This window comes from Sphaeramia orbicularis, chromosome 16 (genome assembly GCF_902148855.1).
Source record: "Sphaeramia orbicularis chromosome 16, fSphaOr1.1, whole genome shotgun sequence".
Classification (NCBI taxonomy): Eukaryota; Metazoa; Chordata; class Actinopteri; order Kurtiformes; family Apogonidae; genus Sphaeramia; species Sphaeramia orbicularis.
Genome location: NC_043972.1, coordinates 47954269 through 47973582, shown reverse-complemented (window position 1 = coordinate 47973582; position 19314 = coordinate 47954269). Strand labels below are relative to the sequence as shown.

The window sequence follows — 19314 nt, the reverse complement described above, 5'->3', positions numbered from 1 at the left end:
CGCATTATTAGCATGTATGTTATGACATGTTCATTAACCCCCTGTCCAACCTGAATTGATGCGTCAAACACCACGCACTGAGGCTTATGGTTAGGGGTTAGGGTCATGGGAACCAGAGGTCATGGCATAAATTGACACATGATCAAATGGCATTGAATAACATGCAAAAGATTGAAAATGCATAGGTATAGCACGCCAAATGCCACAAGAACTGGCGTGACATACAGCGCCATTTTTTGAGATCAGTGTGGTGTGAGTTTGCGTAGGTTAACTCTGTTTCTACCATCTGCCTCTGGTACTGGCGTCTATACAGAGGACTTCTATGGGAATCCATATTGTCCTTATTCAGTTATTCAGTGCTTCTGCAACAACTCACAACACTAGTTACATGTACCTAGAAATCTAGTCAGATAATGTATAAAAACAAGTGTCAGAAACTGCATACAGAAACTTCACTATGTACATATTTGTTTTATTTATTGACCCAAACCAAGCTGATGTAAATACAGTATGTTCATGTTAATGCAGTGGCTCCCAACCTTTTTTGGCTCACGACCCCATTTTAACATCACAAATTTCTGGCGATCGCAGACATACAAAATTAATTTTAGATGACATTTAGACTATATAATGTATATTACTATGGATGGAGGCAGAAAATTACTGGGATTATTGAAATTCTTGCACAAAGTGAAAATTTTATTTTCCTTGGTCAGGATATGTACAGTCAGTCCAGCTGTGATTTACAAGGCTGACAATTAATACTGAACAAACAAGAACTCAAACTATGAATTATGAAAGAGCTGCAGGATCTGAAACTGACCACAATGAACATTTGAAAGATAAACAGTACCACAGTGCTTCAGTTTCAGCTTCACAGTTTGTCATGTCTTTTATGTATTGGGATTGTCTCTGTCAACTCACCATATAGTTTTTATTAGTAAGTTTTTATTTGTATTTTTATCAAATACTAGAAATTCTAGGCGACCTCATTTGAATTCCAGGCGACCCCACATGGGGTCCCAACCCCAAGATTGAAATACACTGTGTTAATGACAGTTGTCTGATCTGATGACTGTGGTTAATCCCATAATGTAAGCAAACCATTTAAAAGACTCATCCCATTTTAAAGTTGCATATACCTGCTCAGTTTTATTGTACTATTTCAACAGTGAAGTTAAGGATGAGCAACTCAGACGATCTTATGTGCATTATTGATTTATTCAGCAGCTAAATGAAAGAGATGAGCTCTACCTGTAGTTTGACCTGATCCCAACCAACCGAACCTCCACCAACACGATACAGCTTCCTCCACTTTGCATTTTCAACTCAGCTTTTCAAGCCTTTGCATCATCTTTAAACGATACTTACATAATTGTATTTCACAATAGGTGCAACAGGCGAACCCAAACATGTCCCCAGATGTCTTCACACTCTCTGTTTAACACTGTCCATGATCACAACTCATTAACGCAACCTGTCAGCCGTCAGCGGCAGCTTTCTCAATCTTTGAAATGATTTACTGTGATCTAACAAAATGTCTTTGCTGCTGCTCAGCATGTGTGTGCTTTTAATGCATGAATGTGGCTCCCACAGTAACCCAACATGTGCTCACATTCACAAGGACCTTTCTCTATTTTGAGCTTTGTTGCATGGTATATTTGTAACAAAAATGTAAGGTACATCAGAAAGGAAAAAAATGTTACCATGGCGACAAAAAACCAGCGCCTGTGATGGGATCAAAAAAGAGAGAGGGGGAGAAAATAGAATTAAATGGATCCATCCAGACTTTTTCTATTTCTACACTGATGCTTTTGTTAACACATAATAAAAAAGGAATGCGCAATGACTTTGATTAATTTACATTCACAGAAATGTGAGAATGACAGTGGGAAAAAAAGGACAATGTCCATGTCTGCTCTTTAATTTGCGTCTGCTGATTTCCCTCCCGACAGTGGCTTCGATTATTTCAGCCATGATTGTAAATGGGTTCTTGGAGAGGCGAACGCCCACATTTCTACACTCTGTGCATTTTAAGTGTAGGAAAAAAAAATATCATGAGTGTGCTACAGAGAGTTTTGGTCTGTATCCAAGCTGAAGAGTTCCATTTTTGAGGACGAAATATCCACAGTACTCTGTGTGCCTGAGCAAATGATAGATAATGCAGTGTGTGGAGTAAATTTAGATGCTTGTTAAAACATATGGGAGGTATTAGGGCTTAGCAAAACATCCTGATATAGGCCATTTCACATCCACATAATGAGTCAGTCTGTTGCATAGTTGATATCAAATGTGGATAGGCCTTTTTCATATTCAACAAATAAAACATTCTACTCATGTTTGACAGTTTAAGGGGAAACAGTGGTGCAGTGGATAGCACTGTCGCCTCAGCAAGACGGTCCCGGGTTCGATTCCAACCAGGGACCTTTCTGTGCGGAGTTTGTGTGTTCTCCCCGTGTTTGTATGGGTTCCCTCTGGGTACTTCTGCTTCCTCCCACCGTCCAGAGACATGCACTGATAGGTTAATTGGTCAACCGAAAATTGCCCATAAGTGTGAATGTGAGAGTGGTTGGTTGTTCGTCTCTATATGTCAGCCCTGCGATGAACTGGTGACTCATCCAGGGTGTACCCCGCCTTCACCCACAGGTAGCTGGGATAGGCTCCAGCAACCCTCACAAATGTAGTGAGGATAAAGCGGTTCAGAAGATGAATGAATATTTTACAGTTTATCCTTGTGTTTAGAAACATGCAGATTTTTCAATAAAGAATCAAGTTTTGAGTGTGCTCATGTGTTAAAGGTTATCCTGGCAAACGAATGGAGGGAGGAATTACAATAGCAAGGCCTCAAATTGTGTCACATAAAAGTTCCATGAAGTTAACTGTTTTACCATATTAGCAGATTAACATAGGACCAGTTCACATATCGCTCTTTACACGTCAGCACCTCCACCCTTTTCTCACTCAAAAAGCAAACATGGTCATGGTCAATATACAGATTTGGTAACTAATGAGTTAGCATTGGAGTAGCTATGTATGTGTATATGTGTGTGTGAGTGTATGTGTATGTGTGGTAACATGAAGTTGGTTTTGGCGTCTGTTGTGCTGGTAGCCGGTCATCTGTTCATGTTGGCTTCCTCAACTTTTTTTAGCTCATCACTTGCTTAGATCCCAAATAACAACCATGGGCATCACAGACGTGGGGGATGTGGGTGATATAACACCCACACTTTTTTTAAGTGACGACTTCATCCCCCACATTTTTCGTAAGATAAACCAAAGTAGCCAGTTACCGGTAGAAATTCCACAGATCAACCAGAGAGAACAAGTAAGTGAGTAGGAACCTATGTACAGAGTAAACCCACAGGTCAGATCAGCTTGAGTGACAGATCGATCAGCCAATCACAGGAAGTACCCAGTTGGACTCAGCGCTCAGCCACTGACAGTGTTCGACTAATGTTGATGCTGGTAGTCAACTTGCCTGTCTTCTCGAGACTTCGTGTAGGAGCGTACTCAAGGTAGCCCAGCATTACACTTGAGAAGTGACACAAAAATTGCTGTCACTGTGAGTTGTTTGTTGGCTCATATTTGAATGTAGAAATACATGCGTGGCCATGGCTCAGGAGGTACAGCGAGTTGTCCTATAACCGAAGAGTTGGCGGTTTGAATCCCGCTCTGTCCTAGTCTGTCCGTTGTGTTCTTGGACAAGACACTTCACCCACTGCACGAACTGGCAGCCATGCTTCTGTCGGCCTGCCCCAGAGCAGCTGCAGCTACAGTTTACCACCACCAGAGGGGGAATGTGAGAGTGAATGAATAATGGGTCAATAATGTGGAAGTGCTTTGAGTGCCCAAAAAAAGCACTACAGAAATCTAAACCCTTATTATTGACCTGGTTGCGATGTAAGGGATAGCCTAATTTATAGTCAGCTGACGAGTTGTAAAATAAGATGTTCTGTTGTAGGCTCAGACTGACGTCTCCCTAATATGGCTAATATTCAAGTTTATAGTGAACTGTGGTCACGACCAGTTTTTACCCCTGTATTTTTTTTTTACCCCCTAAGAATTATGCACATGCTCCAAACTGTCGGGCATGTGCAACCGCATTCTTTTGGGTGTAAACATCTGGTAATGATCCAGTAGTGAAACCTGTCGTACTGAATTTACCCCCGTGCAGATTTTCTGAAGAGAACTGTAAAAATTAGGCAAGTTGATTTCCATATTATTGGGATGATTATAACAGTCAACCATGTGTGAACTTTATTTATCTGGTTGACATCGTTTTTGTCCAATAAAAGTGAATGGATGTATGATTATTAGTATGCATGCTATGTTACTCTTACAGTTACAGTCAGTAATTATTCATTGCAAATTCCAATATACGTGATATAAGATGGATTTGTTTATTGTGATCAACTTCAGATGAGTTGCTGCATACTAGTATTTGTGTTACTGCAATTGAGGTAATCTATTACTATGATGAATTTACAGTCTAGCTGTTCTCAGTTTACCCCCCTGTGCTAAATATACCCCATTACATTAACACTGCTACATATATCTAAAAAAGAAAAACAAATTTTTTTTTACATCTATATATAAACATACCCCTTCAAGCTGTACTGAAGTTTTTCTTGACAGTCCTGTTGTTTATTTATCATTTACTACAGTAAATTTCACTTTATTTGGATATTCAAAACTACATAGATAATGTGGATGAAAATGATGTGGGTGTAAAAGCTCATCCCCTACACTTATCAAATGCTTGATACGCCTCTGATAACAACCTGTACACTGATTATTGTTGGTGGACTTTTTCTGTTTTTTCACTGATACTTAAGCTCTTTTGTTCCCCAGTCAAACTCATCAACTATCAAATCAGTCATTTTAGTTGATTTTAACAACCAGCTCCCAACACAGATGACATACAAGCACACGAGCATGCACCAGTCTGAGATATTCAACCTTTGAGCATGTAGCACAATATGAATCCACACCAGTCATCACAGTCTACTTCCTGGTCTGTTTCAGACTTTAGACTCAGCCCCTCTTTGGTCCGACTCTTATCACTGTGACTCGGCTTTAGTCCTTCAGTTCTTCTCCTTTTAACAGTCACTTTGTTCTCCTCACTTGTGTTTGTGTTGTTGTGCTCCTTCCTACATCTGTGCTCTGCGGAAGAAGTGATAACAACATAAAACTAAACACAAAGTGTGATTTGCAACATAATGCAATGACCAAAAGGTTAAAATAGGAAATCATAGACAGTCTTCACACAAAATAAACCATCTGATCACCCAGCTCTAGGAGGTATTTAGATTATTTACCTTCATATTTGGGTTTGAAATATTTCCTGCATTTGTCATAAAAGTACATATGATAGGAGGTTTGTAGTTTTTGCTGTGCATAAATTGTGAGTTGATGGTCATAATAAGGTTTCCGGTCTTTTCTAAATCTATATTTTCCTCATCAGTCCCACTGAACGTAGCTTCATATGGAAGTGTGTCATACATTGTGTAGTAATATTGTCGTATTACTGATCTGACATATGGTACGATGTTTTACAGATCTCATACTGTGTTGCTGTAAATATAAAACCAAACTGTAGCGAAGTACTTCATCCTCTGTGTAAAACATGTTATATGTGTGCTTGGCTGTGCATGCATTTCTTTTCTTTCTTTTTTTTATACTTTTTGGACAACACTGCAGCTCTATGGCACAAAGAATTAAGCAATATGAGGCTTTGGCTTCACACAGAAAGAGTTTGGTATTTTTAGAACAACAGCTTCCAGCTTGTGCTGGATTAGACATTTAGTTTTTATCAAATATTTTGAAAGTTTCAGAGATATGGCTTTTTCAGGCATGTTAACTTCATAAAGTAAAGAAAGTGGGTTGAAAAGTGCAGGTTGATTAATGTGGCTGATTATTTAGTGTTCTAAGATAATCAACACTGGCCGCTGATTACTTCATGAGTCCTGTAATAATACCAGACACATCTGTAAGCGATGTTAACCCACCCCACTTTTCATCTAAAATAAGAACACTGCAGACATAACAGAGAAGAAACAGACCAGCGGAAGCAAACAGAGACAATGCAGACATAATATGGGCATGTCTGTTCTGTATAGCAGCTATCAGCCTTCACTGGAGAACATGAACAGGTCGGCCACATTGAAAAGGGGCCGAGTTTTATTAAGAGGAAACACTTTATCAAATGAAAGCATAAACACAGTTAAGTATTTATCCATTTACAGCGTTAAAAATCATAGTACAGTTATTTGTATTTTACTGCCTGCTGTTAGTAAATCCTTTTTATTGTAAAAAATAAAAGAATGTAGAGACCCCTGATTGAGACTATGATTAAAAAACCATGTCAAGGTAATTTTTCTAAATTGATCAATGATTTTCAGAACTGCATAAATCCTGAAAGCAGGCCAGGCTGGGGTTTTTTTCCCATTTGCATGACAGTCAGTAAATCATTCCCTGTTGCTTTAGTGTAGATTATACTGAAATATATACCGATACAACAGGAATTTATTGCTTGTCGTCAGTTCCGATTGTCTTCACTTTAAATGTGTTTCAGACCTGAATACTGTTAAACTGAGCAGACTTCCATGCTCTGTACTAAACTGTGACCTGTGGACAGAGACAAGAACCAGCTGAATAAGTCCACACCATTCATCTGTTCATGTTTGGCTCCATTCATAAGACTCAAAAGCAGTGGAAAAAGAAATGATCTTATTCTGAAGGTCAGACTGTATTTAAGTCCCAGATCTGCCTCTGAGTCTGTGAAGATTTTAGAATTAACTACTGATATGGCACCGGGGATTGTTCCTCAGCAAGTTCTGAATGAAACACAGCATAGACAAACTGCTGTATGTGTCAAAACATAACACTTATGACTATTTATCACTTGTGAATTGACATTAGCATGGAATGTGCTTTAGTGCTTACAGTTGTATCTGCTTTTTAACCACATTAAAATGTTTAGGTTTCCCTATTTTTCAAGTGACCTTTTCCATTAGCCATTTTTTTTATCATTAAAATCGACTGATTCAAGCTGCAATTTTCTGAAACTATTTGACTCCTGTTCTGTCAGTGGGATATATCAATGACATGAAGACAATATCAGTAACATAAACTACTTTTAGGTTTGTGTCGGGGCTGCTGTGATGAGCCATCTTCTCCTATTTTAAACAAACGGTCACAAGCACAGTGTTTCCATGGATTATAGACACTTCAACGGCCAAACATAATGTAAGTGGAGCTGACACAGTGTCATAACAAACCATAAACACTGTGGTGAAAGGAAACCTAACCCTGCAGATCCTGTCTCGTGGATGTTTTTGTGTGAACATTGAAGAGCAGTCCCTGTATCTGTGTTGTCCCAGTGCTGATAATCCTGTTCACTAAACCAATGGAAAAATAAATGACACAACACATGAACATGGTTGGAAGGATGGACAGATGAGATGTTAAATTGTATGGTTTTTTTTTGTTGGTGTTTTTTTTTCAGTTTTTTTGTTTTGTTTTGTTTTTTTCTCCTTCTTCTTCTTTCCTTCCTCTTTTCTCACTCTATCAATGCTGTTTATTTCTGAATGTGTGTTTGTTGTGTTGTGTTGATATTAAAAATGAAGCATAATGTACCAGGGGATTTCAAACCTGTACTATGATAAAGCTTCGAAATAAAAATATCTGAAAACAATAAATACTGCAAAGTTTGATTAGGTTTAGGCATGAACATAACTTGGTTAGGGTTAGAAAAAAAGTCATGGTTGGGGCTTCAATTAGAAACTTACATGATTCTGGTCAGATTTAAGCACAAAACAATTTAGCTAAATGTTAGGAAAACATTGTGGAAAGGGGTAAAATAAGAAACTTACTAACTGTCTGCTATCATTGTAGATTACTAAAACTGAATTACCCCATGGGATAAATGAAGATGTTTTATTGATTGATTGATGACAAATATTAGAGAAATGAAACAGGATTTTGCATCTGTTTGAAACATGACATGAATACGTTTGTTAGTTATTCTGCTGTATTCCTCTTGTCTTATTTCTCATCTTATGCCACTTTTTCTTGGTTTTATTTGTACAACTTCAAGAAATGGCTGCAAAAGGCACATCGACATCCTTGGTCCATGAAAAATAAGCCCATAGTTTTGTTTCCCTGTTGCTGAGGGTGATTCTACTTCATCACATATTCCATCCAATCACTTTTCTATTACTTATGATTACTTCTGTAATAATAAATGACTTACTCATCAATAAAGTATAGGAATTTCAAACTTGGAACTTCAATGTACAGGATGTCCCATAAGTCTCCATACATAGGAGACATAATACATATGGTTCTAACATGTATTTCTTTGTATTTCTTCTTTATAGTTCTTCAGCAGTGGAGGACACGCATTGAAATGTGTTCCCGACAAAATGGCAGACATATAGAGCATATTATATAAATAAAAATGGTTTATGTCAAGAAACGTTTATTTTTCCTATGTGTGGAGACTTATGGGACACCCTGTAGTTACTGCCTCATGTCCAGACTGACTAAAGCTGCTGTTCTCATTCTCATTTGTAGTTGGACTTTTTTCAGTATTGTTTGGGAAATTACTGCACAAAAATAATTATCATATATTATCGTTTTTTTTTTTGTTTTTTATTTTAACATATTTTATTTAAATAAATGAGCATCATACTTTACATCTTTCAAACACATCAGGTGCTGTGTAAACAAAAGGCAACTCGGCTGCCAATACAATAGAAGTCAGTGGAAATCCTTAGATTTCAATCTACACATCCAATTAAAAAAAAAAAAAAAAAAAAAAAAAAAACAGACTTACAATTTAATACAGCAGCATAACAATTATTCACAGACGTAACATAAAATATTGTTTTGTCCAACTGAAATGGTTGATTACCGGGGCCCAAATATCATTAACCTGATCAAATTTCAAATGAAGCTGAGCTGCAGTTTTCTCCATTAAGTATATATTTTTCAAACCCTCTTGCCATTGTTGAAGTGTAGGGGGTAGAACTTTGAGCCATGTCTTAGTTATCACATTATTGGTTATTTTTCATCCCTTTTAATGTATAAACCTTCCATCATGAAATTGTCTTTTAAGTTTAACTGGGCTAGAATACAACAAGCTTTTAAGGGGTCATATTTTGCTAAACCCACTTTTATTAGTCTTTGGTTCATTTATTTGTGTATTTGGACCCTAATAGTTCAAAAAGTTTGAATTTGAACCCTCCAGGTGCTGCAAAGCTATCTTTATATTCATTTTGGCAAAAATTTAGTGGATTTCTACAACCTGTTTTAATTTCTTCTTAATTTGTTACATTTACAACTAGTTACATCACAACATTTGCACATATAAGGTCAAGACTTCGGACGAACATTTCTCGGAGTATATCATAATTGTTTGTCAGCAGCAGCAGTTGTAGTCCGTACTGAAAATATGTCAGAAATTTGAGCCGATTACCTAAAATGTTCAGTTGTTGGTTGTTTTAACAAACTGAAATGGCTGAACGGGGCAGAGCAGTACAGTCCACAAAGGTTGAAGGGTTGAAGATGAACCTGTGGAGTTGAATTAATGAAGTATTCAGACCCAAGCATCGCATTTACAGTTTATATAGACGACAGGGAAATGTTTTGAAAAATGCATAATTCCATTTAAAAAAGCAAAATATCAGTCCTTTAACTACCTAAACCAGACCAAGCCTTGGTTAATCTCCAAGTGAAATCAGTCCTCCCACTCCAGTGAAATCCTCCACTGGAGGATGAAATCAAACACTCGCTCTCCTTTGAAACTTGGCGACAAAACGACAGAGTATTTTTTCACCATCAGGGCTGGATGTAACAGTCACTGAACTCGGTGTCCGTCTGCTGAGAAACAACTCCAACTTCAGTTTGTTTTCAGTCCTAAATCACTGCTCTGTCCTCTAGAGCGTCTGTTCCCCCTGAAGGAAACTAATTATTTAGTGAAACAGTGGATCTATATTGCTGCTCAGAGGCCTTTTAATAGAGAAGGCTGCTGTTTGTATGCATACATAATAATGGCATAACCTCCAGCCATATGGGCCATCACCCATGAAATATCTGCTGGTAATTAACACTTCTCAAAGAGTAACAAACACCTGAGGAACTGTAAGCACTACTATGAAGGAATCAGCGTAGCATGAATGGAAAAGAAATGTTTACAGAAAAGATCATTTAGTTTGAGCTGATTAATAAAAATGTAACATATCAGGGCATTAGATGGAGGGGGTTGCTGCTTCTTTCGGTCACATAAGATAGTAAACTCATCTTTGGGAGTATAGGATACGACCCATTTTCTTCTGTTACAAATGGTCTTTTCTGTCGGTTTTTGGTCTTTTTACCTAAAAGAAGAAATGTCCAGGTTCTATTCAACCCTGTGCCACTGCAGTGAAGATAACATGCACATGCTCTGTGCTCCAATAAGTGGGTGAACCCCGCCCCCCCCCATACCCTCATAGTTAACACCTAGTAGTTGGTGACATATGAGTGTGTGTAGCAGGAGTTGGCGCCCCTACAGGCTGCAGCACACACTACACAAATCAGTGGATGCATAAAGTCAAGATAGTGCTGTACAGAACAGTTTGTTAAATGATTCAATATAGTTTTTTTCAATAAGGGTCTGAGAATGCCAGAAATGAAAGCTGTGTGTAACCTTTAGTGGCATCTAGACATGAAGTTGCATCTGTAACTGAATACCTCTCACCTGTCACTCCATTATTGCAATGAAAACATGCATTAGATTCTCTCACTAGCTACTGTTAGCTTTGTCATAAAGTTGGTTATAAGACTGACTTATTGGAAATGTGAGGTTTTGGTTCATGTATCCAGTGGTGTAGTGGTCCCTGGAGAAGTGGGTGTACTCTCAAAATTATCATGACTTGATCATGAGCAGTTCGTAGGTTTTACTGGTCACACAAGCAGCTGCATGAATGTAAATGTATTCAACATGAGGCAAACATAGGATAACGTTAGCCTTTCATAACGTTAGCCTACTCACACAGTTTAACTATTGGTGACAAAATCTGTATGTGCAGTCATATGGCCAGCTGTTTAAAACAGTGACTCATTTGGAAACCACCTTAAAATTTACCTCAGAATTATGTATTCCATGAAAATAGGTTCTCTTGATATGTGTCACTCATTTGAAAGACGTTTATTCTGCCTTTCTTGTTTCCAACTAGAAAAGCACTCGGAAAGCGCAGACCTCCACCAAGACAGATCAGTCCCCCCCACACCCCCTGATCACCACCAAAATTTAACCATTTGTTCCTTGTGCCAGTATCAACATTTCCTGAAATTTCATTCAAATCCGCTCATAACTTTTTGAGTTATCTTGCTAACAGAAAAACAGACAGACAGACAAACTCCGATGACAACATAACCTCTGCCGTTCCTTGGCAGAGGTAATAATCATAAATCTTTCAATGAGACGTGCAGTGACCTGTCAATCAACTGGGGTGGCACTGGCATCTGAGGTGTCCAGTCAGGTTCCAGAGATGGCCAGCACTAATTAGCAGGATTTTCCTTGGCATGACCCACCCTACTCTGCCTCTGATTGGCTCATCAGTCCTCATGCCTAAAGTTAACCAATCTAATCAGTGAAGGTACCGAGTACTAGCCAATTAGAGGCAGAGTAGGGCGGGTCAAAGCTTCACCATTCTAGGGGAAGACATGGGCAGTTTGGCTCAGATACTACTGAATGGTGCACATTAGGGGGATTTAGAAGTGGGTATACGCAATGCTGACTGAAAAATAAGTAGGTATACTCCATATACTGCCATATATCCTGGACTACACCACTGGATGTATCTTGTTTGAACAGTCTGTGCGTTGCAGATCTAGGTGCTGCTGGTGCTGCACATGAGCATCAATGTTTCACAAAACATGACCAGTGTTCCACGGTGGAGAGCACCAACCTGCCTGATCACATGACCCCAACCAGAGCGGCACATTTGGAATAAGACTTTGAAAGAGCCTAAAACTTGCTGCCTAGGGTGAGATGGTCATCGTCTGCTGAATGTGTTCTTTAAAATCGTTAAAGTCCTTTTCCAACTCGCTCTGTCTTGTCACTTACTCTTCACAACACGACCACCTGGGATATGTAGTCATCCATAGACAGAGGTTGTTTTAATCCATGGAGCTGTATTTTTATGGTCAGATCAGGCTCATAGCTCCTTTTATTTCATTGTTCTGACTGGCTGTAACTGCAGCTGCACATTTTAGTTAATTAAAGACTTAAGTTAATTGCACTTTCTGAATGCTCCAAATGGTGCCATTTCTTGTCACTTTGCGTCAATCATCCTACAAGCGTAGGCTTCGTTTTGTAATTAAAAAAAGCTCTGCTATTATGCAATCCTATTACATAACCCATTTTAGAACTGATCAAAATGAACTTACTTTCCATAAAAGTATAATCATCTTTCGACAGGACTTTTAACACCTTTTAGTGGAGCTCCAGGTGGAGTTTTTCCCCTCTCCAGTAGTTTGTCAGAAACCTTTTCATGTAAGGTCTCAGTTTCTCAGATTGAACTTTAAATCGATCCAGGAGTCATTTAGAGTTTGTTGTATCTGGAACTTTTAGGGCACAGTTTTAGGCAAAAAGAGACACTGGCATGGTTTGAAGTCTGGGCTGGATGACAAACACCTTTCCCTGTCATTTCTCTCTCTCTCTCCCCTTTGTTGCGTGGGCTGGAAAATGTTCGGACTGCAGACAGACGCAGAGTCACAGAGAAAAAAAGATGATCATTCAGACAGTTAAATGAAAGATGGAATGGAGAGGAGGATAAAAGCAGATACAGATAAAAGTGAGTATGAGGAAAATAGAAGGTTCTAGATGACATCGGAATCAGATAGGAGGAAGAGAGAGGACGATGTGAAAACAAGGAGGAAGGAAATGAGAAAGACGAGGGTTTGCAGAGCGGTGGAGGAATAAATGCACTCTGAATTATGCAAAGTATCTGTGTGGGAGACGGGAGGTGTGTGTTCTTTGTTCTTCTATTCTAATGGGGACTTTGACCTGAATGCACAGTGTAACATCTGAGGAAGAAAGAGTAGAGTTGTCCCAAAATCATCTGGGTCAACGAGAAAATCCACGCACTAGTCAGTGTTTGAGGACCCACAGTCAATCCAGTTAATTGGTTTAATAAATATAAATAGGTTCTGATAACAGAAAAATAGATAAACTGTATCAGATTCTCTTGAATAATCAATTTACAGCTCAATAATTTAAACATAACTGAAATACAATAATACAGAATATAAATCAAATATTGTCATTTCCACAGTCCAGAACTGAAGAAGGCAGTACCCATAATCCTCGGTGTCAGCCAGGTTTCTTTGATCTACAGAAATGATGCAGAGCAGCTGGTTTTCTTTCGAGGGGTTTAGTCATTTTAATACCACGACTCACTTCTTCACCTGCAAGTGTCTGTCAAAACACCTTTACTTCCAGCACTGTTTAGCAAACTGTCACTGCATCCTGCATTTAGCACCACCGCCACGATGAGTGTGATTTAAAGACGGAAGATTTAAAGACGCTGAAACCAGACAAATAAGTCAGAGTTTTTTCTCTATTAAGTAACGATAGCCTCTCATCTATCTATTCATCTTTATCAGAAAATGTAAAATAAAACATAAAGGCTGAGGCATCTCTAAATATTGTGGAGGTCAGGGTAAGGAAGAGCTAATGTGGTTTAATATGGAAGAAAATAAAATGAGATGTAGACAAGATCATCATCATGGACAGGAAGGAATTTTTTTTTTTCAAATACATTTTATTGATTTTCCATTTTAATGAACGTACAATCCTAAACACAACAATATAACACTCCAAAAAAAAACAAAAAACAAACTAAAAAAAAAAAAAAAAAACCTCTTCTAACTCCCCTCTTCCCAGCCCCAATAAGATCTATGGTGAATAAAATAAAATATTTATAATATCAGTATGTGTATTAGCATACACACGTTTCAGTGAACATCAATATGCATACAGACACACATATATCTAATGCCTCATAAGTCCATATTTCAATCATCCTCTTCATTTCTATTTCAAGTTTTTGGGGGGCTTTTTTATGAACATGTTATGGCTGCATTCCTGCCAGTGTGAACGGTTTTTATACCAATAATTTGTAGTATTTTGCTTTTTTGTGATGCTTATTATTCATGTCCTCAGTCCATAAATTCTTAATGAAATAACTAAGTCTGTGTTATGTCTCTATAGATAAGATTTTATTCATCTCAATGCCATTATTAATTTTCTTCCTTATCAATTCTTGACTGATTTTTAGTGTGAGACCCTTTCGTTGAATGTTTAGTGATCAGCTCCGGTTAGAAAATCATGCCAGCATTAATCATTTTTATTGCATTTTGTTCTTCATTAAAATCCAGTATGGAACAAATTCTCACTTTTCATATCCTTAATCAGATGGAAATCTTATATATGTTTCTCTAAGGGACATACTCTAGTATTTTTGTCCTCCAGAGGACACTTACCTGATCTGAACAGCCTTACATGCTTTGGTTTATAGGGTTCAGGTTGTGAGTTTATGTCATTTGTGAGGGTAAAGGTAAGGAATGAGGGCATCGTATGAATGAGTATTGTCATGAAGACGGTGAGGCCAGAGTGTTCACAGCACAGACAGTATGATCATTAGAAAGCAGCTTATTGATAGAAGCACAAATGAAGGAAAAATAGGCTCAAGATCAGAGAAAACAAACGTAACACATTCACATCAGTTACCATCCTTCCAACCATCCTGAGGAAGTAGTGCAGACATGATGCCCTGGTTTAGTTTAAAGACCTGACTCTGATAACCTGAGCAAGTTGGACATGGGTGGACACCCCATCTTTAATAGACTATGGGTCATTTGGTCCTTGGCTGATGGAGACACTGTTGACGTCTCATAACTGACTGTGATGGAAGACGTCCAGTCAAAAGCCCCAGTCATACTTTTGTAATTCTTTTTATATAGTCTTGTACATATTGTTAGCCTCATAGCATAATTGCCTAAAGCATGCACTATATAGACAAAAGTATTGGGACACATTGAATTCAGATGTTTCTTTTCTAACAGGGATCAGGGATACAAAACAATGACAAATGTCAAAATATATATTTATATTGTAATATCGATTGTTAATATTAATGTAGCCATGAGGTGTTCCAATATTTAGGTTTATATAGTTTATAAGCACCAATATTTCCTTTTTAAGTTGAATGAGACATGTGAAGAAAGTAGCTGGTTAGTTGTGGTAGAAAATTATTATTTACAGTCAGAGCATGAAAAATATTCTGTAGATTTAGAGGTAGAACATTCAAATTTATGGTAATGAATAAGTAAAATAAAATAAATCATTACTGAGAGAAATTAAGTAAAAAAAAAAAAAAACATCTCTGAGGCATTTTGGAAGCAAAGATAACAATTTAAACAAAACTAGACAAAGAAATGTAGTGATATTTATCCTAATATGAAACTATATTATGACATTTGTCATTATTGTTCTGTATCCCAGACCCCTTTTAGAAAAGAAACACCTGAATTCAACGTGTCCCAATACTTTTGTCCATATAGTGTATGACTTAGGCAATTATGCTGTGAGGCAAACAAATTGCATAATCTTGTTCTATAAACCCAGTCTGATGTATAAGTCAATATGTTTGTCAGATCATCGGTATTTTTCTGTCTGTTCTAGTGCTGAAAGGTCATGGGTTTCAGACAGTGGTCATTCAATCCCATTCCGTTCCATTCCATTCCATTCCATTCCACTCAGCACTAAAACTCACATCAGTCTTAGTTTAAAATCACCTTACATTCAGTACATGCCCCTGTTGAATGAAAAGTAAGCTTTATATAAAAAAGCATTGAGAAACTAACATTGATATGGATTGAAATGAATCACACAAATAGAGTTTAATTCTGTATCTTAACCTTAATTTGTAGATTTATCTGTGCATATAAGCTGAGATGAGGTATCCGTCATGTTGAAATAGAAAACACTGACTGGAAAACACAGTACATGGTTTTAAAAAATGTGGATTTACATGCAATAATTTTCTTCTTTAGACCTGTTCTGGTCCCTGTTTCATTGAACACTACTGGTTCCTGAAGGTAGTATCTTTGTACAAAATGAAGACACAACTATATCAACTCTCCTCATTATATGACTTTGTTTTCTGTTCTTAAGTTGAAGCTGAACACTTTTGGTAAATTGGCTCAGATACTTGAATGCTGCAGTGTCCTGATTTCTGTCGGAGTTCTATATAGTTAACGTATCCAGGTTTTTAAAAACTGGAATAAACAACTCATAATAGATGATACCCCAAAGATAGACTATCAACTGGGATACTGATGCACTAAAATGTCAAGAAACTCTTTCATGCATCGCTTCCATATAGGCAACAGAATCAAGCAAGGTCAGTTTGTTGTAAAAGCACTTTACATTTGAGGAACTGACTAACATCTATCCTAACCAATCCTAGGCCCAGTCCCAATTCACCCTGTGGTCCCTCCCCCTTACCCCTACCCCTTGGCGCTTGCACTTGGCACTACCCCTTGAAACAGAGTTGCAAAGGTTAGGGGTTGAAACATTCCACTATGAAATGAGACAACCCTTCAAAACCAGTTACGTCATCAACAGTCATCGATGCCGCTATTAACAGATGAGACAACTTTGTTTACGAAAGAATTCCCCATGCCATCATGAGCTGTAACCAGGGTGCGATTTGTAGGGGGGGATGGGGGAAATCAATCCCACTTCTGGTTTTTTCATCCCTTCTTCTGCTCAATGAATTTCATTCTCAGAGAGGGGGGGCACAACAACCAACCAATGCAAATAACAGGCAGGCTGTGACAGTTTTCTTACATCTATATCCTACACTACTGGCACTAATGTTCACCTGAACCGAACTGTTGGCAGTCTCAGAATTCACAAACGTCCTCATGCAGTGGGGCACCATAAAGGGGGGGGGGGGCGTAAACGTGACAAATATATGGGGCCCAGCATTTGTGTGTCCAGTGGATACAGGTCAGAAGTTGTGAAAATTTCGTGTAATGTCCACTGAATAATAGAGGAATAGAACCGGGAGTTGGACGTTGAAAGTATGTAAAGTTTCACTTTTGTTTCACGCCAGCATTAGTTATGTTAGTTATGGACTGCACCCCCACATTTATAACTGCCCCCCTCCCCACAAACACACACTGACACTACAACAAAAACAAAAAAGCAAACACCCCCCCCCTCCTCTGTTTTTTGGACAAATCGCACCCTGGATGTAACCATCTCTATTGCATGGGCTTTGGGCATCTTTTTGCGGCTATCAACCACAAACCGCAGAAATGCGATCTGTAACGCATTGAAACAGCATTAAACAGTTGATCAAATGATTAACTTCTTTATGAAGAAAATACGTACATTTGTGTGTTTCTTTTATCACACTGCTGCATCTTTAGGCTGTGTTTTCCTCCATCCTGTCGATGATTCGAACAGAATTATGGGAGATTTCTCGTTTGTTGCATGGGCCTTAAAAATCTATGTTTCGGGGGCCAAACAGCCCTCTGCCTTAGCCCTTCCCCTCCGACTCATTGAGAATCAGAACACCCTTACCCCTTTTCATGAGTGTGCAAAAATGGAGGGGGAGGGACAAGGGGGAGGGGCCAAGGGGTGAACTGGGATTGGGCCCTAGTCTCACTTTTTTTAGTCATGTTACGTGATCTTCCACAGTTTATGGAGATGAATGAAATTATTAGTCGTTAATGTTTTGTTTAACATCTGTTAAAGGTGCAGCATTTAATACTTTGGCACAACAAGACAGATTCCCATAATTATTCTCTGTGTATTGGAATTCAAGTGGTCTGAGAGGAAACTAAACTTCTGCCCCTCTGGACTCAGAGTTTTCAGGGTGAATCTATCATGTGACTGGAGGTTTTGGTGGCTCATTGAGTCTGTGATTGACAGCTGTTATTACTGATCATCGTTCAGATTTCCTCAGATGAAACTCAACTGCTTTAGCCCATAGCTCAACAAAGGAGATTAGAAAAATGACTTCTCTTTTCCACAGCGCCATGTCAGATCTTTATATTTTGTTCTTTTGACGTGAATCCAGAGGGAGATTTGTGACATTACCTTCATCGTTGTACTTTTAGTCTGGAAACATCGAGCTCACAGCTGTTCTGCTGTTTTATATGTTGAGTAACAGTCCTATGTGTTTGATGAAAGACACTGATGCAAAGACAAACTGACATTTAACTGAGTTTAAGGTCAGCAGGAAAGTGGAAAACATGAAAAACATGCCCTAATGGACACGTTCATCAGTACTTTGTTTGATGAATTAATATGTTGTGTTAAAGAGGAGGCAACTGTGGTTTATAATTGAAGCGGATCTAGAAGTCCACCCTTCTGACAGTGACAACTGACCTCCATTATGAAAGGGAAACTTTTTCTCAAACAAGAAATACCAAGTTAATGAGTCAGCTCTTTCCAGAAGTTGTTATGGTCATTAGGTGGTCTTTAATAAAAATAATAATAAAAATTAAAAAAATCTATTAAGAAATTCTATAAGATGCTTAATGGAGTGCTTTGGCTTGTGCCACGTAGGTGTTGATTGACAGGTGTCCTTTCCAACTGAGTCAGACTTACTGAATAACAAGTTCTCTTTTGCCCTCAGCTCTACTGTAACTGTGGTTAAAAAGTTACATTAACACGACTGGATGAGGGTTTTGTTTGACTTTTCATGTAGATTTCTGTTAATCACACCAGCCTGTGAGGATGGAACCTGTCTACTATTTATTCTGGAAGTTGGAATTGGAGCTCAACAGCTTTGAAAACCAATAGAAACACCAGTACCAGCCAAGTTAACCACAAACTGTATTAGGAAAACCAGTTGATGAGGCTCACGTGGGTAGAACACACTATGCAAGTGTTGGATGCAGTTCTGGTAAAAAAAAAAAAAAACAACAATATCCCTCTGGATTGTATCTCTAGTTTGCAAGGCATAGGGACAATTCCAAAAGCACCACCCGAAAATGACTACAGACTACATCCTGTCAGACAGAATAGTTGATAGCGATACATTATGCAGCATTTTGTACATCCATGTTGGATGATGTTGGAGAGTGTTATGGGTTAGCAAAGATGAGCAAATTAACAGTTTATTACTAATGTATTCCACTACTGTTGATGCACAGAGCATCTATATTGAATAATGAAGACAGTATCACTGTTCGAGATGGAAATCCAACTTTATGCAGTTTTCTGCTAGAAATTTTCAACAGGGA

General features: G+C 38.2%; 1 protein-coding gene across 2 annotated transcripts in view; it reads left to right on the top strand.

Annotated features, from left to right (window-relative positions):
* syngap1b (synaptic Ras GTPase activating protein 1b) overlaps window positions 1–19314 on the top strand; it is a 277859-nt gene that overhangs the window by 185967 nt on the left and 72578 nt on the right. The window lies entirely within an intron of this gene.